General features: G+C 46.1%; 1 protein-coding gene across 1 annotated transcript in view; it reads left to right on the top strand.

Moving 5' to 3' along the window:
* Positions 1-2,217: 2,217 nt before the first annotated feature.
* Positions 2,218-24,159, top strand: part of TRAF3 (TNF receptor associated factor 3) — a 113,185-nt gene continuing 91,243 nt past the window's right edge. The window contains exon 1 of the mRNA XM_055304138.1: positions 2,218-2,469. The gene's annotated coding sequence lies outside the window, so the exon portion shown is untranslated. The remainder of the gene's footprint in view (positions 2,470-24,159) is intronic.

Here is a 24,159-nt window from a genome sequence, read left to right as displayed (position 1 = left end):
CTGCCCCGCGGCTGGAACTGCAGGGGACAGAGGACCCGCCCCCCTACAGCGGTTGCCCTGTTTGGGGCAAAAATTATTTGTGTGGTCCCCCTGTCGTCCCTAAAAGCAGGGGATGCAGAACTGCTCGGACAGTTGGAGAAGATAAAGGAGAGGTGGAAGGGGACGAGGACAAGGAGCAGGTCTCACCAGCAGAGGGCTCCACCCGGGGCCGTACCTGAATCTATTCATTCTCCAGGTGGCTCCATAGGGCTTCGGTAGAGAGTAAAAGGAGTTCCCAGAAAACCCCTCTGATGGATCTCTGAAACTTCTACCTCCTTCCTTATTTTAAAAGAACAAAAATAGCCCAGTCTGGAGAATTTTTGGCAGTCCTATTTTGGCAAAGTCTTAAAAAGAGCCCTTGTCATGTAGCGTGGGGCCCAAGTAAGACCTCCATGGGGCCGTCGGGGCAAGGTCTCTGCATGGGTGCCACTTGAGGGCCTGATCATCATATTCAGGGAGAGGCCTCATGAGACCCTATTCACGGGCCTAAGGTTCCCCTAACAGGTGCATGAGCACCTGGCCCACGGCGTCCCAGGACGGTGGTCCGGGCGGATCTGGGGACCAGGGAGGAGGTGGGCCCACAAGCAGGGGCCCTGCAGTCTGGGGCACGGGAAGCAGCCAGGGCCTGACCCTTTCGGGCTGGGGTCACTGCAACTCTAACAGGCAGGAAAGGACACCCAGGGCTCTGGAGGGGAACCAGCACGAGGACAGGGGAGCCCACCCGGGGACCTCGGCTCAGCACAGAGCCCAGGGGTCTGTGTGCAAGGGCTGGCCGCCGCAGGCCTGTCACCTTGACAGAGTTGGTCGGGGTGGGGGACGGCAGCCATGTCGGGTCCTCTGGTCTGAACTCAAGGTGCTGTGCCCTTCCGTGGCCCCAGCGGGGGCGCCACTGCAACCCGAATGGGGGTACCCGGCCCCTCTGTGCTGGGGCTGCAGAATACACCTGTCGGGCCGCGGCGACCGTCCAGGGCTCCGGAACGCTCCGCGGGGAGGCTGCCGGAGATGCTGGACTTCCTGCCTCGACTCTCATGAGTCATGGGAGAAATATAAGGAGGGAGACTGGCCGGCGCTGGTCACACTGGTGTCCGCTCTGGTCGGGGATCTTCGTGAGCCCCCACGGGAGGAGAGGCACGGAGAGCCCCTTCCGTTGCCTCCGTGTTGACTCGTAAACGTGCTAGAGTTGGCCTCCCAGGGAGAGGCCCGGCCAGGCGGGGTGCGTGCGACCTAAGAGGGCCAGGGCGACCCCGGGGCGGGGGCCGGCTCTGGAGCCCCCCCCCCGCGCCCCGTCCCGCACAGGCCTGGGTGCACCGCGTCGAGGCTGCGCGGGCCCTGGACCCCGCGGCCCGGGCGCCCGCGCCAGGTGCGAGCGTGGGGCACTGGTGGCACCCTGGCCACCGGGTCCCCAGGCCCGGGCGCAGCTTCCTGGGCGTGGGAGGAGCCCCGGGAGGAAGGAGAGGAAACTCCAGGCAAACAACTGCGCCGACATCCCGCTCTCCATACCGGGGCGCAGAGGCCCAGATGGCTTGAGTCACCTTCAGCCCCACCCACCTGCGCGCGTGTGTGAGAGGGACGTGTGTGTGAGCGCGCGTGTGCTGCGGCGGGTGTGAGTGTGCGTGTGGTGCGAGGGCTTGAGGGTGTCTGTGCCCGGGGGCGTGTGAGCGTGAGTGTGAGGGGCAAGTGCGCGGGTGCGCGGGTGCAAGCGAGCGTGTGTCCAGGGTGCCGCCTGCGGGAGTGAGCGTGGCTGCGCGGGTGAACCGGGTGACGCCATCGCTCCCGGCCGCCGCCGAACCTGCACCTTTGGGGCCCACACGCGGCTGCGTGGCTTTTTTTTTTTTTTTTAACCCGGAAAGGGGGGGGAGGACGGAGGACGGCGGGGGCGCGCGAGCCGCGCAGAGCGAGGGGGCGGACGGCGGGCGCGAGGGGCGGCGGGGGCCGGCCGGGCTCGCGCCGCCGCGCCGTTGCTAAGGCCGGCGGGCGGGCGCGGGGCGGGCTGGGCCTTAGCAACGGGCCGCGTGCGTGTGTGCGCGCGTGCGCGTGCGCGCGTGCAGGGGAGGGGGCAGCGCGGGGGCGCGCGTGCGCGTGGGGCCGGCCGCGCTCGCCGGGTCCTGCGCTCCCACGCGCGCGCGCGGGCGGCGGGGGCGGGGCGGGCGCGCGCCGGGGCGCGCTCCGGCGGCCGGCGGGGATTTCCAGCGCGCGAGAGGAAGTGCTGCGAGAGGGTGCGTGAGGGCGCGAGGGAGCGCGGCGCGGCGCGGCCGCCGCGTGCGCGAGCCGGGGTTGCAGCCCAGCAGGGACTTTCCAGCCGGCGGCGGCGGCGGCCGCCGGCCCTTCCCCGCCCCCCGACATGGGGCTGCCCGGGGAGCAGGACGCTGCGGACCGCGGCGGAGGACGCGCCCGGAGCCCCTGAGCCGGCCGAGCGGGGCGGACCGCGGGGTAAGGGGCTGAGGTGTTGGGCGGCGGGCGGCGGGCGGGCGGCTGCATCCCCGGCGGCTCCTTCCCGCGCCCGCGGCGGCGGCGGCGGCGGCGGCGGCGGCGGCGGGCCCGGGGCCGGAGCGGGGCCGGGGCGGAGCAGGCCTGGCGCCCGGCGGCGAGTGCCCGGTGCGGCGCCGCCTCGCCCCGCCCCGCCCGGGCCCGCCCGCCCCCCGAGCGCCTCAACTTCGGAAAACTTTGTCCTCGAGGCCGGGCCTGGGGCCCGCGGGCCGGGGTGCCCGCAGCTTTTCAGGAAACGGGGTGCCGAGGCCTCTGGAAAGCGCGAGCCCCGCGGGGTGGGGAGAGCCGGCGTCCGCCGCGGGGCCGTGTGTGTGCGGCGGCGGGAGGGGCGCCCGGCTCGGGGGGGCTGCGACCGCCGACCTGCCCCCCCCCCCCCGGCTGGCGGCCGGTGGGTTTTTTTTTGTTTTTTGTTTTTTTTGTTGTTTTTTTGAGGCATTATTTAAAAGTTTATACTGAGTCATTCCTCTGCAGATGAGCCTCTGACTGATTCATAACCGGGGAGCTGCAGTGGCCTCGAAGGCAGGCGGGTACTGGGCTCCAGTTTGGGGCAAAACGCACACATTCCACCTTTGATTAATAGCAGAGGTCAGGCCGGGCTCCCAGAGGTGCAGAAAATGAAAACGATCCCTGCCACGGTATTTAAGATTTCATCTCGAGGCGCCAGGCTCTCTCTCGCTTCACGTACACGCTTTGCCACGTTTTCACCCTGTCACCCCACTTGGGGACAGCGATTTAATATCGGGACCTGTGGAGAGGATTCTGTGTGGAACATTCCTTGCCCTTAATCTGAAAACATAGCAACAGAATGGAAATGGATGAACGGCCGGCCGCGGACGTGCTTTGAAATTTAAGGACCCTTCAGATAATGGGCCGTTGAGGGAAGCAGTTTTATTTCACGTTTTTCCTATTAAGCTCTGAATCAGCTTTCAGACGGAGATACAGCGTGTGTGTGTGTGTGTGTGTGTGAGTGAGTGAGTGTGTGCATTTATTTTTGTGGAGTCATAAAGGCTGTATCGAGGAGCGTTACCTACTGCTTCTTAATTTACATTCACAGCATACAACTAAGGAGGAGCCATAATTTTTTTTTTTTTTTTTTTTTTTTTGGGTAGCATTTGCCGTCAGTACACACTAGTGAAGCTTTTGGAAACGTATTCTGTAACCTTCTATAGATCTATAGAACCCTCATTTAAGGAAACGACCAGGCGGACCGTCAGTTGGTGCTAAAATCTTCGCGTGTCTTTCCCATCTTTGAAAATGGCCTGTTAAAAAGACTGCATCATGTGTAAGGATGTCTGGCAAAATAGTGCACGAGCCGTTCGATTTTCAACTGAAAGGGGGAAATTTGCCTTTTTACCCTGTTGTGACTGTATGGGTATGTATTTAGCGTTAGTCTAAAGATGAAAAAATTCTTCGGCCCAGCAAAATGAGCTTTATCGGTATGGAAACTGGAAAATATATAAGATTGGAAATCCTTGTGAGTAGATAGATGCTCGTGACAGACACCCTGACAGACCCGGGATTCCAGCATCACTAGTTAAAATCCGTCCCTATCACGCATGAGGTTTAAGATGTTAAGGTGTCTCACCCAGACGCCATCAGTTCCAGCTGTCACAATGCAGAAGCCAGGAAAGCAGAGAGCACTGGCAGGGAGAATTTCAGCTTTTTTTTTTTTTTTTTTAAGGACATTCATGTGAATTTTTCTGCAAGGGGAAAGAAGACCAGTTCTTTTCCTTGGATTCTATTCATACATTTTGGAATTAATAAGATGGCCTCACTGAGAAGGGTGTAAAGACATTCCACTGGAAACAGGCAGTAGCAGTGGTCAGTGGTTTCTGTTAATACCCTCAAAATATTTCTACCCTTCTTCATGCCTTCAAGAAAGTCCTTCATTTAAGAGAAACATCTGATCTGCCTCTTGCTGTCTTCCCCTGTTTGGGATTTTTGATTCTGTAAACACCCTGGCTAGAATCCCTTTATTTTTTCACTGTGCAAAGCGGAGAAAGGCCTTTCTGGGGTATTGTCGGAATAGATATGCTAATGAACTGAGGATGGGAATGATTTATCACTCCCTTAAAGTCCTTCTCTGTGATGTTAAAGCTGTACTTGAAGAAAGATAAAACTGTCACTGTGGTGTTGCAAGTCTGGGCTGGCTCAAGCAAACAAAGGAAATTGCGTGAAATTTGCCCATCTCTATTTTTTCATCCTCATATAGCAGGACTCTCCAAACAGCAAGTGATCTGAACTATCAAGTATTATGCAATAGCTGAGTTTCCTTGCCGTGGTCAAGGAAATAATAATTTAAGAATTATTAACTTGATAGAGGATACGTCTTATGACCAAGGCCCTCTGTGCTGATTCCATAGAGTTAGGACCCCTTGTGTGCTTTTCTACAAGCGTTTGTAGGGGAAGAACTATTATTTGGGGGTGGGTGGGAGAGGGGAGAGTCATAATATTGACTTCACATATGGACAGAAACTGGGAAGAGAGTTACTGAGTGAGAAAGAAGGAAGTGAAGCCTGTGGATCTGGAAGATGACCAGAGAGAGGCAGTGGAGGCCTAATTGTGGAGGTGATGCTTAGGCTTGTTCTGAGCAGAAGGCATGCGGCCAGAGGGAAAGGCCAGATGCCTGTGCGCAGGAGGGCAGTAAAGAGAGGTGAGTGGGGGTAGATGCCCTCATAGCAAGAGGCTTTGGGTCCAGGGGAGCCAGAGGTCACAGAAGAAAATGTAATTTTCAGCAGAAAGGAAAAATGTAAGCAAGCTGTGTGCTCGTGTAGTATCATTCATAACTGACTAAAAACTACAAAACGACATTCTCATTTTAAGGAGCCTTTACCGACTGTCTGCATTCTGCACAACAGTCTTCTAGACAAGTGGGGGGTGGGGAACTGACCCCGCTGTGAAGGAAAGGTAAGGTTTTTATCATCAAGCAGTAAAATTTTTTTGGCTGAAATTTTTTGTCTCCATGTGTAGACACTGGGCTGAGGCTGGCAGGTAGTAAGATGTCCTAAATGTAGGTAACTGTCGGTTTCTCACAACTCCCAACGATCAGGTGGGAATCTCTTGCTGAATTCTGTATTCCTCGAGATAGGTGGATCATTAACTGGAAGTTGGAAATCTTTTTCTCATCTAACTTAATGTTCAATTAATGTGCCTTGAGTTTCCATAATGTTTTTGTTACAGAGCTAGGATGAGTGAGATACAGTTCCTTCCTTGAAGGGCATGGTCTGCAGAAGTTTGCCCCTGTGCACCAGGAAGGGAGATGCCTGAAACCACAGGTATTGGACCAAGACAGCACCAGGACTGAAGCTTGTGGCAGGAAGGGTGAGGAAAAGTGGAAATTTACCACCCTGCCCTCGGGAGGACTGGCGCTCAGCTGGAGAGGGAAGACCCACCAGGCCGAAACTAAGTAGTCATAAAATGTAGGCTAAAGTCAATTAGTGGATTGTGTGGAAGACTGGAAGTATGGGGACGAATTCAGGAAAAGGGGAAGCTTTGGCTGGCTGGGGGTAGTCAGGGAAGGCATCTGGGAGGCCATTGGGATTCTTGCAGGACCCTTAGAATGGCAGGAAGAGGATTTCTCTCCACCCTCCCTATGTTTTGGTAAGATGAGATCTGACAATTTGTCACTTCTTGCCAGTAGACACAGTGCTGGCGATGCTGCTGGTCAGTGGATTTCCAGTTACGATGTTTCCTGTGCTGTCCTCTGTCTAGCTCTTACCGGGAGCTCAAGTGGGTCAGGTGATTTGCTGCTGCCAAGGGGAGCCTGCACTAGGGAGCAGCACACCGCTGTCCTGTTTTGCATTCTTGATAGAAAGTCTTAAAAAGTGGTGGGGAGGAGAGAGATGTAAATGTTAATAAAAAGCATCTGTTCCTCAGGAACCTACCCCTCCCCCCAACTTACTGCCCTGTCATCTGTGCTGAAATGACCTAAATCTCTTTAATTCTCAAGAAATAAAAAAATCCGGTCCTGTAATTTCATTCCATGATTCACGTTTTTCTGGGGCTTGTTCCATGTTGATTTTAACTATGTAGTTTTTTTTTTTTTTTAATGGAGGTGATTGGGTAACTTTTTATGAGAACATGCCACCAAGAAAGGTATCAGGCCCACTGTTCTGATATTCTGATTTCCTTTCCAATTTAAACACTGACTCTATGGCAAAACCCAAAAGCACATTTATTGGAAACTTGGTTCCTTTAAGTGGAAAGAAAAGTCACATTGATTAGCCAAGTAGGATAATGAAATTTTTAGGACCATCATACTATCAGAGTGCTAAAACATGATTCTCCAGGGGTCGTGATAATTATAAGGAAGATTTTCAGAGCCTGGCTTTGTACTCTGGAAGGTTAATGCCCAGTAGGAAGCCTGCATACAGGAGGTAATGAGGGACCCATTAGGCCTCTCCTGTACAGAACTACAAATTTGGGAGAGGGGGAGACATGCCAGATGCCACACAGTAATTCTTTGTGGTTTGGCTGATAATGTCTGCAGTTGAGTGTGCCTTGTAGCTGCCTCTCTTGACTGTGCACCCCTGCGCCCACCCCCCTCTTCTGTCATGCTTAGCTTTCAAAGAGGCTTGTACTGGAGCCTGGGTGGCTCAGTTGGTTGAGCATCTGCCTTTGGCTTAGGTCATGATCCCAGGGTCCTGGGATGTAGTAGCCCTACATCAGGTTCCCTGCTCAGCTCAGAATCTGCTTCCCCTTCTGCTCCCCTCCCTGCTTGTGCTCTCTCTGTCTTTTCTCTCAAATAGATAAATAAAATCTTTTTTTAAAGATTTTATTTATTCATGAGAGACAGAGAGAGAGAGAGAGAGGCAGAGACACAGACACAACAGGCAGAGGGAGAAGCAAGCTCCATGCAGGGAGCCTGATGTGGGACTCGATTCCAGATCTCCAGGATCACACCCTGAGCTGAAGGCGGCGCTAAACCCCTGATAAACCCCTGAGCCACCCAGGCTGCCCAAATAAATAAAAATCTTAAAAAAAAAAAAAAGGCTCCTATGATGGGAGACTTCATTTGACATTGTAACTTCCCTGGGTGTTTTTAATGACTTCGAAGGGAAGAACAGAGAAACTAGTTTGTGTGTTTCCTGCTCAGTAATGCCCTGAAGTCACAACTTTATTTTAGAAATTAAATTCTATCCTTTTTGGATTAATATAGCCTGATGTTCAAGACGCTATTATAGGATAAATTAAGTGTTCTGGTTTCAGATAGCTTTTCTGTGAGAAAGGGCATGGCATCGCTTTAGTGTAGTATGTCTCAAGCCCTTAATAGGAGTCTAGGCCCATTAAGTTTTAGACTTAATTTAAAAAAAATTTTTCTTTAAGATTTTTATCTATTTATTCATGAGAGACACAGAGAAAGAGAGAGAGAGAGAGAGAGAGAGAGAGAGAGGCAGAGGGAGCAGCAGGCTCCATGCAGGGAGCCTGACGCGGGACTTGATCCCAGGTCTCCAGGATCACGCCCTGGGCTGAAGGTGGCACTAAACCGCTGAGCCACCCGGACTCCCCTATAATTTTTTTTTTTAAGATTTATTTTTTTAAGTAATCTGTAAACCTAGCATGGGGCTTGAACTCTTGACCCTGAGATCAAGAGTCGTATGTTCCCTGATTGAGCTGGCCGGGCATGCCGTTATCTTAAATTTTAATACAAATTTTACATTGTACTCAGTAATATATCCTATTTTAAAAAATATAAACACACTTTGTCTCCCAAATTTTTGAGTACAGTTAATTCTCCAAAAGATGCATCTTGTTTGTCTTTGGCTTCCCTAGGATCCCTGAGGGTTCCCCTGGCATCCTACCATGTGTCCCTGGAGCTGTCCATTCCTCAGCTTGAGAAAGGGAAGCAGTGAATGCCAGTCCTGCCCTCTGTACTTTTGCAGGCTGTTGGTGGTCTCTGAATAAGTTTCCCCATCTGTAAAATGGGGCATCACATGCTTGCTATGAGTGAAGTGGACAATAAAGCATTCTACCAATGTTATTTTTAATTTTTTTTATTTTTAGAGGGAGTGGGTGGGAGAGGCAGAGGGGAAGAGAGAGAGAGAGAGAATCTTCAGCAGGCTCCACATCCAACACAGAGTTTATGCACGACTCAGATCTCACAACCCTGAGATCATGACCTGAGCTAAAACCAAGAGTCAGATGCTTAACTGACTGAGCCACCCAGGTGCCCCTGATGTTAATTTTCATAATAGTAACTACTAATATAATAACTAATCAAGATGTAGTAGAATAAGAATGTTAAGATCTTAAAATATGGGGACGCCTGGGTGGCTTGGTGGTTGTGCGTCTGTCTTCAGCTCAGGGCATGATCCCGGAGACCTGGGATCGAGTCCCATATCGGGCTCCCTGCATGGAGCCTGCTTCTCCCTCTGCCTATGTCTCTGCCTCTCTCTCTCTCTGCGTCTCTCATGAATAAATAAATAAAATCTTAAAAAAAAATCTTAAAATATGAACATGATATGTCCTTGCTTGTGGTAGGGACCATGGAGACTTTCTAGTTGAATTCCTTCTTTTTATATGGGAAGCTTGGAGGGTTTAGGTTAGTAAGTGTCCCAAGTCAGGTAAGGGCAAAGCAAGGACTGTTCACCCAGACTCCAGTTTTTTCTTTACATTCTTCATGTCAATATTTGCCCCAAGGAAGCTTGCTTGGCCTCTATTCCAACTTGGAATAAGTGAGAATTATTTAATCACACATTTTTTGAGAGCTTACTCGGGCGCTATGCTAGATGTCAAAGCTAAATAGTCAGGTAAGATGCTGTCTGATGGCTCTCCTCAAGGAGCTTCTGTAAGGTGGTGAGCCAGAAGAGCTTGTGGGTTATGGCACAGTGTGATAGGTTCCATGAGGCTAGAACAGAAGTGCCGAGGGAACGTGGGGGGTGCCATGTAATTTGAACTGGGGGTTAGAAAGTGTTTTCCAGGGAGGACAATATGAGCAAGTGGGAGAGCACTGGCTGGGAGGATTATTGCATTATTAGGCAGCCCATGTGTCTGAAGCTATTCCTCAAGCCTGGGTTTCAGGGAGAGGGCTCGGGAACAGGGAACTGGCTGCCTTTGGGTGCTGCCTGTTTGCCAGCCTAACTTTTGAAGTAAGAATTACTCCCGTTTTACAGATGAGGAAAATGAAGAGCAATAGGACCATTGGACTCTAGAGTTTGTGTTTTCATTACTGTGCCATGTGGTCAGTTTAAGCTGAATTACAATCCAGTTTTGGATTTTATTCACATTCTAGACTTTTTAGTTTTGCTTTCAGATTCTGGTGTTTTAGTTTTGCTGCTATAAAATGCTTTTTAAAAGAAATCATGTATTTTTCCAGTGTATGTTTTTCATGCATCCTTTCCTTTCCCCTAACATCTGCTTTGCCTATATCGACTTCTTTTTCTGTTATTCCTTCCATTCCTTCTTTCTGTTTTGAGTTATTTTCTTATAGCAGCAACATTGCTTTCAATATCCTTTAACAAATTCAGTTAAGACGTTCTTTACCCTTGTGGTTCAGATGTTGCTTACATCTTGCTGAGTAGCAGTCCCAAACCTGATTTCCTAATGTGTTTTCTTTCCCCCTTCCCTCTCTTAGTTTACATTTAAACTGGTAGCCTAGGGATCCCTGGGTGGCGCAGCGGTTTGGCACCTGCCTTTGGCCCAGGGCGCGATCCTGGAGACCCGGGATCGAATCCCACATCAGGCTCCCGGTGCATGGAGCCTGCTTCTCCCTCTGCCTATGTCTCTGCCTCTCTCTCTCTCTCTCTCTCTCTCTCTCTCTCTCTCTCTCTCTGTGACTATCATAAATAAATAAAAAAATTAAAAAAAAATTAAAAAAAAAAAAAATAAACTGGTAGCCTAGTAATAATGATAGTACTTAGTATGTCTTTATAGAGTTTTACAAACATTACTTGTTAGTGGTAAACAAGTCCCTGAGGCCTGGTCAGTCTGTAGAGAGCATAATGGTTGCAGCCAGTACAGTCAAATTTCTACCCATTCATCTGGAATGTAATTATAACTACAGATTACTTATGGGAGTAAAAGTTAAAGGCAAGGAAGCCTTCTCCAGAATTAGCAAGGGAATGATGATGTTGATTATTTTGGAGATTTTATGTGGCTTTTCTGTTAGAACTGCTGTAAAGTTTTGAACACAGAACCAAGAAGGGTTAGTGATGGGTGGAGTGAGGCGAGGAGGCTTGTTTCATAGTCCTCTAGGGCTCTAGTGCTGAGATGAGAAGCTTCTCAAGGACAGGGTCACTTCATCATATTTTCAATCTGTCCTGAGATGTGCTCAGTAAAAATAAGACAGATTTATGTATGGAAGGAGTATGGGTTTGAAATCAGATATGATTTGAATTCTGGCCCTTCTTTTAGCTAACTATGGTGGTAAGTTACTTGGCTGTTCTGAACCACAGTTTTCTCATTGATGAAAAGGTAGTTGTGAGGAATAAAAGTGAGAATATGAGTGAATGTGAGAACCTAGCATATTATAAGTGGTAATTCTCTCTCTCTTTCCTGAGTGACTTTCTAAAGGGAAAACATGCCTTGTTAGCAAGGTGAATGACAGACTCTTTTGGGAGTATGGCTTGGGCCTGAAAACTATCTTGCAAGGTAGATGTGGAAGCAGCATATTATTGGACTATGAAGAAGTTATTTGTAATAAAAAGTAAAATGATTTTTACAAAAGGAATTTTTGCATGTGATTATTTTTGATAAATTAACATTCATTCATTCATTCATTCATTCATGAGAGACACAGAGAGAGAGAGAGAGGCAGAGACACAGGCAGAGGGAGAAGCAGGCTCCATGCCAGGAGCCCAACGCGGGATTCGTTCCCGGGTCTCCAGGATCACGCCCTGGGCTGAAGGTGGTGCTAAACTGCTGAGCCACCGGGGCTACCCGATAAATTAAAATTTATATTTTAGTTTTAGTGCAGCATTTTCTTTTATTGTTTAGCAGAGTAACATTCTTCATTCTAGTCTCTGTTCAAATGTCACTTCTTCTAGAAGGTCTTCCCTAAACACCCTAATTAAAATAGTCCATGCTGTTACTTTCTAGTCTCTTACCTTGCTTTTTATAATCGTAGCAGAAAACTTTTGTTCATCATCTTAACCCATGTACTAGGGGAGTGTGTGATAGATATTCAAGGATTTGTATGGATGAATCAATATACTTTAGTCAAATCACATTTTCTTTTATTGAGGCAAAATTCACATAACATGTAATTAACCGTTTTAAGTGTGCAGTTTAGTAGTATTTAGCATATCACAGTGTTGTGCAACTACCAGCTCTTTCTAGTTTCAAAAATTTTTCATCACCCCATAAGAAAAACCCTTATACCCATTGAGTAATCATTCCCCATTCTCTCTTCCTCCCAACCCCTGGTAACCTCTAATCTGCTGTCTCTATGGATTTGCCTATTCTGGACATTTCATATAAAAGGAATCATACAACATGTGACCTTTTATGTCTAGCGTCTTTCACTTAGTGTAATGTTTTTGAGGTACATCTAAATTGTAGCATGTGTAAGTATTTTGTTCCTTCTTATGGCTGAATAATATTCCACTCTGTGTGTATACCACAAATTATCCATTCATCCACTGATAAACGTTTGGATTGTTTTCCCCTTTTGGCTATAATGAATAATGTGTACAAGTGTCTGTGTAGACATATGTTTTCATTTCTCTTGGGTGACATATGTAGGAAATGGAATTGCTGGGTCATATGGTAATTCAGTTTAACTTATTCCCACAGGCAATGTACCAGGTTCCAATTCTGTATATCTTTGCCAACATTTATTTATGTATGTATGCATGTGTGTATATATAGATAAGCTATTCTAGTAGATGTAAAGTGGCATTTTCATTATAATTTTGTATTTCCTTAATGACTGGTGGTATTGGACATCTTTTAATTGTATGTCTTTTTTGGAATGATGTCCATTCAAACCCTCGGCCCATGTTTTAGTTGGGTTGTTTATTGTTGTTGTGGAGTTGTAAGAGTTCTTTATATAGTTTGAATATTAAACCCAGATTAAGTATGTGGGTAACAAATATTTTGTTCCATTCTATTTTTTTCACATGCTTAATTAATAATGTCCTTAAGTCCTTAAATTAAAAGTTCTTAATTTCGACAGAGTCCAATTTATCTATTGTTTTTGTTGCTTGTGTTTTTGGTATCATATCTGAGAATCAATTACCAAATCTGAGATCATGAAGATTTATCCCTATATTTTTATAGTTTTAGCTCTTACATTCAGATCTTTGATCCATTTTGAGTTAATTTTTGTATATGGAGTGAGCTAGGAGTTCCACTTTATTCTTTTGTATGTGGTTATTCTTTCCCCATTAGATGGACTTGGCACCCTTGTTGGAAATCAGTTGGTCATAGATGTTTGAATTTATTTTTGGACTCTCAATTCTGTTTTCTTGGTCTATATGTCTGTCTTTTGCCAATGGTACACTGTTTTAATTACTGCAGCTTTGTAGAAAGTTTTGAGGTAATAAGAGAAGTACAAGTCAACTTTTTTTAAAGATTTTATTTATTTATTCATGAGAGACACACACAGAGAGAGGCAGAGACACAGGTAGAGGGAGAAGCAGGCTCCCTGCAAGGAGCCTGATGTGGGACACTATTCAGATTCGGGGATTACACCCTGAGTGGAAGACAGATGCTTAACTGATGAGCCACCCAGGAGCCCCAACTTTTCTTTTTCTATGTTGCTTTGGCTATGTGGGACCCCTTGCAGCTTCATATTAATTTGAGGATCAGTTTTTCTCTTTCTGCAAAAAAAAGGCCATGGGAATTTTGATCAGGATTGCATTGAATTTGCTTTGGGGAGTTGCCATTGTAACAATACTAATTCTTGGGATCCATGACCCTGAGGTGTCTTCCATTTATTTACATCTTTAATTTCTTTTAGCAAGATTTTTAAAAAATTTATTTCTTTATTTCTTTATTTATTTGACAGAGAGAGAGAATGAATGAGAATGAGAACACAAGCAGGGAGAGCAGCAGAGGGAGAGGGAGAAGCAGGCTCCCTGCTGAAGCAGGAGCCCCATGTGGGGCTTGAGTCCAGGCAGGTACTTAACCAACTGAGCCACCCAGGCGCCTCCTCTTTTAGCAAGACTTTGTAGTATCAGTGTATGAATCTTTTACCTCCTTGGTTAAATTTATTCCTAGATATTTTGTTTTCTTGGATGTTTTTTTACATGGAATTGTTTCCTTAATTTTCTTTCAGATTATTCAGTGCTAGTGTATAAAAACACAACTGATTTTTGTGTGGTGATCATACCCAGACTTTGGTGAATTTGGTTATTACTGCTAGTAGTTTTCTGGGGTTTTATTGGATTTTTCTATATACAGAATCATGTCATATGCAAATAGAGATAGTTTATCTCTCTTTCCAGTTTGGATGCCTTTTTACCCCCCTTTTTCTTGCTTAATTGCTCTGGCTACCACTTCTATTGTGTTGAATAGCAATGGTGAAAGCAGATATTCCTATCTTGTTCCTGGTCTTAGGGGAAAGTTTGCAATCTTTCACCATTGATTATGAAGTTAGATGAGTTTTTTTTTTTTTGTTTGTTTTGTTTTTTGTTTTTAGTAAATGCCCTTTATCATATTAAGGAAGTTCCCTTCAATTCCTGGTTGGCTGAGTGTTTTATCATGAAAGGATGTTGAGTTTTGTCAGATGCTTTCTGTGTGTCTATTGATATGATGATGTGGTTCACTCCCCCATTCAGTCAGTGTGGCATATTACATTAATTGATTTCCATATGTTGAACCACCTTTGCTCTCCTGGGATAAATCTCACTTTGTCAGGGTATATCATCCTCTTAATGTCTTCTTGGACTTGATTTGCTATTATTTTGTTGGGATTTTTACATCTATGTTTATAAGGGATATGTATTTTTAGTTTTGTTGTGGTATCTTTGTTTGGCTTTTGTATCAGGGTATCAGTTGCATTTTAATTGGACATCCTGTTTCCTCAGAATTTTGAGACCTGGCCAGTCCTCAGTAGTAAGTAGAAAATTCTAGGAGAGTTTTGAAGCAGACAGGATGATGCTGATCATGCCACATATCTCCCTACTTCTTAACACAAGGCTGCCCCTCATGGCCCGTCACTGGGAAAATCCTGCCTGACACTTCCACCATAACTCTGTGTCTACCAGTGGAGAATGGAGGAGGGGACACCATTCCTGATGCCATGATGCCAGGACAGGATGGAGATGTGCTTGTCATTTTCTGAAAAAGCCACAGATTGTTCCAGATAATGGTTGCTGAGTAACAAACTGTCTTAAATATCAGTGACCTAAAATAGCAATAACCTATTATTAAATCTCCTGCTTCTGTGAGTTGATCAGGCAGTGTTCAGCTGGGTGATTCTTCTGCTCTGTGTGCCATTAACCGAGGTCACTCACTGGTATTCATCTAGCATCTGCTCTAGAGGTCCGATGTGGCTACCTTCCCATGCTTGGATGGTTGGAAGGCCTGGCTTAGTGGTTCTTCCCTTTCCATATAGTGTCAGGGCCTCTGCAGATGGCCTCTCTGCCGGAGTGGTTGGACTTCCTACATGGCAGCCTAGGACTCCTACAGTGAGTATTTTAGGAGGAGAAGCAGAGGCTGACAGATTGGTGTAGCATTATTCCTGCTATGTTCTATTGGTTGAAGAGCCTGCAAGGTACTCCCAGTTTTAGGGAGAGGGGACACATTGCCTATCTCTTGTTGAAAGGAGTGCCAAGGTGTTTCTGGCCATCCTTAAGCCACTGTACAGTGGTTTGATTCCAGTGCTCTCAGCAGTGTGTGTTGTGTACGCTTTGTAAGACAGGCTTTTGTGGGCTAAAATGGAAACTCCAGCTGTTGTGTGTTACTTGATTTTTGTGAGAAAATGCATTGTGTTCATTTTTTTTTTTTAAGATTTTATTTATTTGAGAGAGAGCATGGAGGGAATGGGAGAGGGAGAAGCAGACTCCCCACTGAGCAGGGAGCCTGAAGTGGGGCTCCATCCCAGGACCCTGAGATCAGGACCCAAGATGAAGCGGACACTTAACTGACTGAGCCACCCACGTGCCCCTGCATTCTGTGTTCTGAACCAAGAATTCATTAATAACGTTTTTGAATACACTCATTCATAAAATGGTAATAAAATGTATGTTTTATTTACTTAATCAGCAGGCATCTTTGATCATCTGTTTGTCGGGAGTTTTTCAAGTACAACTTCAGGTCTATAAATTTTCTTTTCCTATTAGTTTATTTATTTTTAATTTTTAATTTTTAAATTTTAAATAGTCTCCATGTCCAGCAGGGAGCCCAACATGGGGCTTGATCCCAAGACCCTGAGATCAAGACTTGAGCTGAAATCAAGATTTGGACAGATGCTTAACTGACTGAGCCACCCAGGCACCCCTCCTATTAGTTTTTTATCTTATTTTATTTTATTTTATTTTTTTATTTTTATCTTTTTAATTTTTTAAAGATTGATTATTTATTTATTTATTTATTTATTTATTTATTTATTTATTTATTTATTTATTTATTTATTTATTTATTTATTTATGAAGCAGAGGGAGAAGCAGGCTCCATGCAGGGAGCCCGACGTGGGACTCGATCCTGGGACTCCAGGATCATGCCCTGGGCCAAAGGCAGATGCTCAACCGCTGAGCTATCCAGGCATCCCTATTTTTTTTTTATTTTTAAAAAAGATTTTATGTATTTATTCATGAGAGAAACAGAGAGAGAGAGAGGCAGAGGGAGAAGCAGGCTCCTCACAGGAAGCCCAACACAGGACTTGATCCCTGGACCGGGATCACGCCCTGAGACGAAGGCAGATGCTCAACTGCCGAGCCACCCAGGCATCCCTATTAGTTCATTTTAAAAATTATTTGAAAATTCACTTTCATTTTTTTAAAAAAAAGATTTTATTTATTCATGAGAGACAGAGGCAGAGACACAGAACGAGAAGCAGGCTCCCCACAAGGAGCCTGATGTGAGACTCGATCCTGGATCCAGGGATCACACCCTGAGTCAAAGACAGGCGCTCAAGTGCTCAACCGCAGAGCCACCCAGGCATCCTGAAAATTCACTTTCATTTTGAAGAGTATTGTGGAATTGAAGCTTATGTTTCTCTCTGTTCTTAAAAAAAAGCTTCATTGAGAAAAAAACTAGTAAGCCTACATATCCTAAATTTCCTGTGTTCACCCCAGATCATTCTAAAATCCCCTAGAGACTTATTAGAATTAAGTTATGGCTGTTTATGTAGAAAAGTGTGGGATAATTTGACAGCCTGTGAAGAGGTGTGTACGCATTAGTTGTAACATGGAAATCGTATTTTCTGTAAACCCTGCTTTCTCAGCTTCTCTCAGCTGATTGTTGCAACACTATTTGAGCAAGCAAATGTGATGAGGTCATAGAGGAGTGAGAGTAGATTTAAATAACGGAACAAGAAATATGCATCTGCATGGGGACTGAGGAGGGTGGAGAGGGGAGGAGCTGTGTCTGTCCCCATCTCCTGTGCACCTTTTGGTTGCATCTGCACAGAGAGCCCCATCTACTACAGTGCTGCCATTCCAGCATCCCTGGCCCAGTCCTCTGTTTCCCAACCATCTGACACTCCTGGGCATCTGACCTCCTGTCCAAAGTAGGCATGAATGAAGAGAATCTACTTTAATTGGGTGATATACCAGAGCAACTGACTATAGTATGAAATTTCAGGGAGTCCTGGGAGTTTCTGAATTGTCTTCTGTCATGCCTCAGGTCGAGAGCCTGTGGTTTAGATGGTCTGAGGACTTTTACAGTAGTGAAGTTTCATGAACACACATGCCCATTTTTCATTCTGTCCTTTTTATGAATTCCTTAAGTGTGCTGACCTTTGGCATATCATCAAGGAGAAAACAGTTGCTCTCTGCAGGTCTTTGGGGATGCTTCTTTTGATACCACTTGCCTTTTCATTCATCATCACCTTCAGTATTTTCCACACCATGATGTGGTGACTGTGGCCTGGAGGTGACCAGCATAGGGGCTGAAGATGGGTAATGAAACTGGAGGGCTGCGGAGGGTGGTAACCTAGCCAGGGAGGGTGGGGGCGGAGGGCAGCGGCATGTCACACAGTTCACAATGTCACCTGTCTCCTCTCGGTTCTGGTGCAGGTGAACAGGGTGTTTCCTTATATTAGGATGAATTTTAAGATAGTTCCTTGTTTCATTCTGTCCTAAGGTTCTTGGGAATTGCATCATATTTTAGTCACTTATGCTTGGAGTGGAATATATAAGGTATAGTTAACCTGAAACTGGTCTGTGAGGCACCTTCATCGAGATCCCAATTCTGCATATGATAAAGGGTTCTTAAAGCTTTGATATTCTGTTCTTCGGAATATAACACTAAAAAAGGTACATGTTTCTAAATTACGTAGAATGGTGGAAAGCGTGGAAGAGTATTTGTTGGTGCTGGAGAGTTTGAGTAAAGAAGCTGATGGCCTGCCTGCAGTGGAGGGACAAGATTTAAGTAGGAGTCAGGGTCCTGTAGGCCAGGCCTCTCCAGTCTTTGACCCTGAGCAAGTTGTTTTACCTCTGAAGCTCCTGTCTGCTTTTATGGTAGATGGGGATGATGGTGTCATAGTTGTTGTGAAAATAAAATAATAAGCTTTAAAAGATTTACCAGAAAAATGAAACATTGTAGTTAAGGTTAAAGGAACTTGCATTTTTCAGCCTGGAAATGAGAGGATAGAGGATATGTCCACCAAACACTATTTTAGCATGTATTTATCTACTGTGTGCCTGGCTAAGTTTAGGTGGTCAGTATATTTCTGTGTGTTTCTGTTAAGTATATAAGGAAAAACAGCATTTAAATAAATACTGACCAAATTTAGTTTAACGCCCCAACCTTTATACAGGCTTCATGGATGCCAGTCATGCGAGGTGTGTATACATATGGAATACTTAGTGAGACACTCTGTGTTCTCAAGAAATTCACACTACTTACTCCAATCCAGAACATTATGAAAGAGGCACGTATTAACCAGCACAGGCTATCCTAACAAAGTACCAGAGCCTGGGGGGCTTAAACAACAGGAATTTATTCCTCATAGTTCTGGAGACTCAAGGTCCAAGATTGAGGTGCCGGCCAGGTCGGTTTCCAGCGAGGGCTCTCTTCTGGCTTGCACATGGCCTCCTTTTGACCATGTCCTCACATGATGGCAAGGGAGGGACAGGAAGCAAGCTCTCCTCTGTCTTTTTTTTTTTTTTTTAAGATTTTCTTTATTTATTCATAAGAGACAGAGGCAGAGACACAGGCAGAGGGAGAAGCAGGCTCCATGCAGGGAGCCGGATGTGGGACTCGATCCCAGGACCCCAGGATCACGCCCTGAGGCTGAAGGCGGCGCTAAACCGCAGAGCCACCCAGGGATCCCCTCTCCTCTGTCTTTTTTTAGGGCCCTTGATTACCTGCCAGAAGCCCATCTCCAGATATCCTCACAGTAGGAGTTCAAGTGCCACTATATGAATTTTGAAGGGGCATAGTTCAGACCATATGTAGTATTCTGTGCTCAGCCCCCCAACTTCATGTCCTTCTCACATGCAAAATATATTAATATATTCATTCCATAAGAGCAGCCCCAGGAGTCTTAGTCCCAGGATAGCCTCTATAGTCCAAAGTCTCCTCTCAGTATCCCCTAAATCGGATGTGGGTGAAACTCTAGGTATGATTCATCTCAAGGCAGAATTCCTCTCCAGCTGTGAACCTGTGAAACCAGGTAAGTTAGGAGCTTCCAAAATATAATGTTGGGGCGGGCTATAAGAGAGTCGTTCCTGTCCCAAACAGGAAAATAGGAAAGAAGGAGAGGGTGCCAGGTCCCAAGCATGCCTGCAATTAGCCAGGCAAGTCCCATTAGATCTTAAGACTTGGAAGAACCTCTTCGGTGGATTTCCTGCTTCCTGGACCCTTTGGGGTGGAGGTCCCGCCTCTTGTGGTTGGGGGGTTGTGGTCCCAAGGCTCTTGGAAGCTGCTATCTGGCCTGTTGAAATCTAGGTGATGGCCACTCACCTTGCAAACTGAGGAAGCAGCCCCGCGGATCTCTGCATGGTCTAAAAAGCAACAACAAAAAGTGGGTGAGGGGTTCATGGTGGAGATTACAGGGTGATTAAGTTAGCAGGCTAACACTCAGATCAGAATAGGACTCTTCAGTTTCCATGAGGAATTTTACCAAACAAGCCTCTCCAGAGAACTGACATTAGAGATTTGCTGGCTGGAGTACATAATGTCATGCCAGAAATGACCTGAGACTGGGTGTGGAAGACGGTGGCTAATTCAGAATTTTGGAAGCAGACTTTGAGTTCAGGTGGTGAGAAGGGGCAGATTTGCATGGTGGAAGGCCTGATCTAAGTCTTTTTTGGATGGGTGTGTTCAGTGGAAGCTGGCCGACATCTGTGGGGGGCACTGCAGAATTTGCAAGTGGAAGGAGCAGGCTACATGATCACTAATGTCCCTTTCAATCTTAGGATTCAGTGAGGATAATTGAAAATCTACAACTTGATTTGTATGTGCAGATTCCACTCCATTCATAAATTGATACCATAGTGTACCAACAGCTTAAGAATTACAACTTCCTTTTGCATAGTCCTCTACTAAATATTTCTGTCAGCTGGCAGGCAGCACTTCTGTGTGGTTGTCCTGTAGGACTTTGCCTTTAGTGTGGTATGTCTAGGATTTCAGTGGTTTCAGGGGAGGAGGAACATGCTTATGACCCATAGAGCTTGGGATAGCTGGGGTATTCCATCCCTGAGGAATTTCGTAACAGTCCCTGGTCATTACTGGAAGCCTCCCAGACTCTAGTGGAACTCCTGACTGGACTTGCAGGCTACCTTCTCAAGAGTCTTACATGTCAGTGATTCTGAACCCTGGTTGCACATTAGAATTATTGGAAAGAACCACAAAAGTTGGGAGCCCCACTGAGATGATTTCAGTCAGTGAAGACCCTGGAAAGTAGATTTAATGGCTGTCTGAAGAGTCCGAGGGCATGCTGACACCGAGCCAGGGCTAGAGCCCATGGCTTAGTGGAAGGAGCACGCTTCTTGCTCCCACAGCGGATGATCCCATCAGCAGCACTTTTCCAGGCACCTCAGAAAGGCAGGACCACAGGCCCCCTCCTCCCCAGACCTGCTGGTTTCTTGTTTGTACCCAGGAGTTTTCTGGGTTTCCTGATGGACATGATCACGGATGTGAAGCCCCTATATGGGCTTTGGGCCAGAAAAACAGGATTTGAACCCTGCCTCTCCCCAGTTTACGTAAACTTGAGTGAATTACTTGACCTCCCTGAGCCTCAGGTCTCTGCACATAAAATGAGCAGGTACAGTGATTCAGGTACCCAGTTCCCCAGCCACAATTTTGAAGCCCCAGAGCCTCTACAATGGAATTACACTATCATACACGTCATGCCAAAACCTGAGCTGAAATGATGTGATGCTACATATGATCTCCTTTCCACTTAGTATAAATATTCCTGTATTTTACTGCAGACCTCTAATTAATGTGTTTTCTTATGGGCGCTGTCCTAGATGTCACTGGAGGCCTTATGTAAGATATAATATACACACATGGTATTTCCTTTCTAAAACCCAAACAATTCTAAACTCTGAAACACATCTGGCTTCAGTTTTGGGTAACAGATTGTGGAGCAGAGATTCAGCTGATAAGTGGTTGTAGGGAGTGAGTGTATATCATATTAACATGTCCCCGTATGTATATAAAACACCTGACAGTTTATTTTATTTTATTTTTATTTTTATTTTTTTAACACCTGACAGTTTATAGGCATCCAACAAATGCAGCTATTAATGCTTCTTTAATTCCTCCATTTGTATGTTTATCTTAGCCCATCTTGGTTCCTTTGTTTTCCCAGTATCTTTATATTTGGCATACCAGACTTTATTCTTCAGATAGTTCAGTATTTTCCATAAATACTGCAACTGGTAACCCATGATCCACTCTTTGCATGTGTCTGGGCTAGATGTCCTGGCAATGTGTATTTGATGTGGTCCCTGCTGACAAAGAACTTAGAAATTAGTCCTAGAGAGAGAAAATGTAGGTTTTTATTTTATTTTATTTTATTTTTTTATTATTTTTTTTATGATAGTCACAGAGAGAGAGAGAGGCAGAGACACAGGCAGAGGGAGAAGCAGGCTCCATGCACCGGGAGCCCGACGTGGGATTCGATCCCGGATCTCCAGGATCGCGCCCTGGGCCAAAGGCAGGCGCCAAACCGCTGCGCCACCCAGGGATCCCATTTTTTAAAAAGAATTTATGGAGTAACATTTCAAGTCAGGAGGCCTATGTGGCCTCCTGGCAAGCTTTTATAGAAGAGGTAGGATTTTTGTGGGCATGAAGGGCCTTTATGCTTTAGAATGATGGGCTCTTGGAATGTTAGTGCCCCGCCTTTCACCTCATGGTGCAGCTTTGGGGTGAGGGGGGGCTAGGAGCAGTGGGGTGTGGTGGCCAAGGGACCCTATAAGCTAGCTCTGGCCCTCTTACAGCACTGTGGCTCGGGGAAGTCTCTGATCTCTCTCAGCCTCTCTTCTGACAACTTGAGGTGTGTGGTGACCACTATGTGTACCACAGAAAGGTGCAGAGATATAATTCTTGATTTGGAGGAGGGGGGGGACCCCTATGAAGTTGGCTAAAAAAAGTTGGCTAAACATTTAGAGACATTTTTACTTATGTACTCTTTGTAAACAGCGCCCCCCCCCCCTTTACTTATTTTTTTCTGTGTAGACTTAGAATCCTGGATTCTCTGATACTCTTTTGGTGCGCAGTAGTGGGCAGGAATTATCAGCAGTCCCAAACTTCCCACTGTGAGGCCCCCTAGCGACAGAATAGTGGACTTGTGACTTGTACCCCTTTTTAGGGCCGAGGGTGCAGCATTCTGAACCAGCCTGTTCTTAACACAGGGTTTTTGTGGTCTATTTTATCTGAAATTAGTATGAATTTTACATTTTATTATATAATGTGTGTTCTAATGTTACAAACCTCTAAAAAAATCTTTCTGTTTATCAAAATTGATCCTCGGGCCAAGATAATGTGGCACTTAGTTTCATGGCTTCCCTGCATGCCACTGCACTCTTGAGGAGCATAAGAGATTTTGACCTTCTGTGGGCTGAGGAGAATCTGTATTGAGACTGACACATCTTGAATCCCTTAATTACTTGTCCTCAGGCTCTTTAGCCTGTCAGGGTATATTTATTACACATGTATATTTGGTGCCTTTTGGTTTAGATTAGATGATTTAGGTAATTGACAGCTAGTTTTGATCTATCAAAAATTTTGATCTGGGTTCCATCACCAGTCCCATCAAGGGGCGTTTGGAAGGCTGAGAGACTCACTGGATGCTTGCTCTGTGTGTGAATGCTCTGAGATGGGGAGGAAAAAGTTATGACCTTAAAAACTCTGTGGTAAACTGATGTGGGAATCTGATACTACAAATGTCTCAAGTGATTTCAAGTGTATAAGACTTATTCACTTGTTTGTAGAGAGCAGTGTGCACCAAAACAATGATAGATAGGAGAGAATGCCCAATAAGACTGTCACTGCTCGGGACGCCTCCGTGGCTCAGCGGTTGAGCGCCTGCCTTTGACTCAGGTCATGATCCAGGGATCGAGTCCCACGTTGGGCTCCCTGCATGGAGCCTGCTCCTCCCTCTGCCTATGTCTCTGCCTCTGTGTCTCTCATGAATAAATAAATAAATCTTTAAAAAGAAAAAAACTTAAAAAAAAAAGACTCACTGCTCTTAGTCCATGAATTCTGTGGCGCTAGAAGCCAGTACCTTTTTTTTTTTTTAATGTTTTTTTTTTTATTTACGATAGTCATACAGAGAGAGAGAGAGGCAGAGACACAGGCAGAGGGAGAAGCAGGCCCCATGCACCGGGAGCCCGACGTGGGATTCGATCCCGGATCTCCAGGATCGCGCCCTGGGCCAAAGGCAGGCGCCAGACCGCTGCGCCACCCAGGGATCCCAGAAGCCAGTACCTTTAAATAGGGATTCAGCCCTGGACAGCACACCTGCCCTCCTCGGGGATGTTTTGGGGCCTGCCGCAATAACTGCCTGAGGTTTCTGTTGGCCTTTCCCCCTCCTGTGAGCAGGAAGGGCTGAGGAGGTACCAGGGAGCTGCCAGCATCCAACAACCTCTGTGATTATACTCAGTCTTATATGTGTAAGAACAACTCCATGGGCCATGTTTTCATGTGTGTCTTAAAGGACTTTGGTCAATATAGGCATTTTACTTGGAGGATCTTCATCCTATAGATGTGGAGAGGCTTGGTAATGAGTTCTCTCAGCCAGAGTGCAAGGCAACTCTTCGAAAGATTCTCACATTTAGACTTTAGACTCTCTCCAAAGGAAATGTTAGCATTTCTTGATGTCATGGTTCAAAACCCTACCAGGATGGGGTGTGTGTGTATGTAAGTACCTGTTTTGCTTTCGGTTTCACTAGAGGATGTAATTTGGGCCAATTGTTTTTAAGTGAGCATTTCAAACTTAGAATTTGACCCCTGTTTCCTTGGTTGTGTTAATAATAGGAAAAGACCACTTGGTCTCTTAATTATTCTCAGTGAGAAGGGGGGCAATTTTGTTCCCCCAAGGGACATTTGACAGTGTTCTAGAAACTTGCTGGG

The sequence above is a fragment of the Nyctereutes procyonoides genome, unplaced genomic scaffold (assembly GCF_905146905.1).
Source record: "Nyctereutes procyonoides isolate TBG_1078 unplaced genomic scaffold, NYPRO_anot_genome, whole genome shotgun sequence".
In the NCBI taxonomy this organism is placed as follows: Eukaryota; Metazoa; Chordata; class Mammalia; order Carnivora; family Canidae; genus Nyctereutes; species Nyctereutes procyonoides.
Note: the sequence above shows the minus strand (reverse complement) of the source record. Positions and strands in the feature narration are given on the sequence as shown.